Consider the following 1,136-nt stretch of genomic DNA (forward strand, 5'->3'; position numbering starts at 1 on the left):
TTAAATTGCTAGGTGAAAGTACAGTATAATTAATAAACATCACCCCCTATTCATGTTTATAATGGCTGTCTAAATATTTCCGTTGTTGTTTCAGCAGGCTGACGTAAATGCATTAAAATAAAACAAGGCCGATAGCCACTAGTTTCGTGCCTTCGTGTAGTGAATGAATGCGTGAATGTAGGATTGGTATGACATTCTTAAAGATAAACTAAAATGACAGAAAAATTGGCTGAAATGACTTCAATAAATAAAAAGCAAATAACTTAGAATGACTTTAATGAACTTAAGGATGAATTGAATGACCTTAAGAATAAATTGAATGCTTAAAAAATAACTGCAATCTTTCAAAAACAATTTGAATTGTCTGGAGATTGACTTGAATGACTGACTGGCTGTAAAGTGGCTGATCATTTTATATTAAATTAATACAGAAAATTGATCCCCAACTTTATATCACAATAGGTACAGCATGTAGTAAGAACAGATACTGCACTTTGATCTTGGCCAAAACGCCAAGAAGAGGGTATTTATTTGCCCCACTACCGAGCAAATTAGGCACAACGCCGATTTTTTATGTGAGGAGTGCAGAGGAAATGGGGAACAACTCTCCAAGTAGGGGAGCTGGATACTAACAATTGGTATGAAGGGTTGCCCCTACATTGACCAAAGTCTTACATGTGGGGTTGGTATTTATTTGCTCTCCACCAAGCAAATTAGGCACAAGGCCGATTTTTAATGTGAGGAGTGAAGGCGAAATGGGGACCAACTCCCCAGGGAGTAGGGGAGCTGGATAGTGACAATTGGTATGAAGGGTTGGTATTTATTTGCTCCCCCACCGAGGAAATTAGGCACAACGCCGATTTTTAATGTGAGGAGTGAAGGCGAAATGGGGACCAGCTCCCCGGGGAGTAGGGGGGCCGGATAGTGACAATTGGTATGAAGAGTTTCCCCTACATTGACCAAGGTCTTATACGGTGGGTTGCCCCCAGCTATGGCCTTTGCTTGCAGTATCTGCCGGAACAGATACTACACTTTGAGATATTAAATCCTTTATTCATGTTAAAAATACATTGAAAATCAACAATGAACAAAAAACTTAGGCACATGGCCAACTAAAAGGGGGGGGGTTGTTGGTC

The 1,136-nt window shown here is 40.0% G+C and overlaps 1 non-coding gene across 1 annotated transcript; it reads right to left on the reverse strand.

Moving 5' to 3' along the window:
• Nucleotides 1-330: 330 nt before the first annotated feature.
• On the reverse strand, nt 331-524 carry LOC145246307 (U2 spliceosomal RNA). The gene has a single exon (XR_013863120.1). It is a non-coding gene; the product is annotated as a U2 spliceosomal RNA (small nuclear RNA).
• Between the last annotated feature and the right edge of the window lie 612 nt (nt 525-1,136).

The sequence above is a fragment of the Euprymna scolopes genome, chromosome 23 (assembly GCF_053919585.1).
Source record: "Euprymna scolopes isolate OS-2025 chromosome 23, ASM5391958v1, whole genome shotgun sequence".
In the NCBI taxonomy this organism is placed as follows: Eukaryota; Metazoa; Mollusca; class Cephalopoda; order Sepiida; family Sepiolidae; genus Euprymna; species Euprymna scolopes.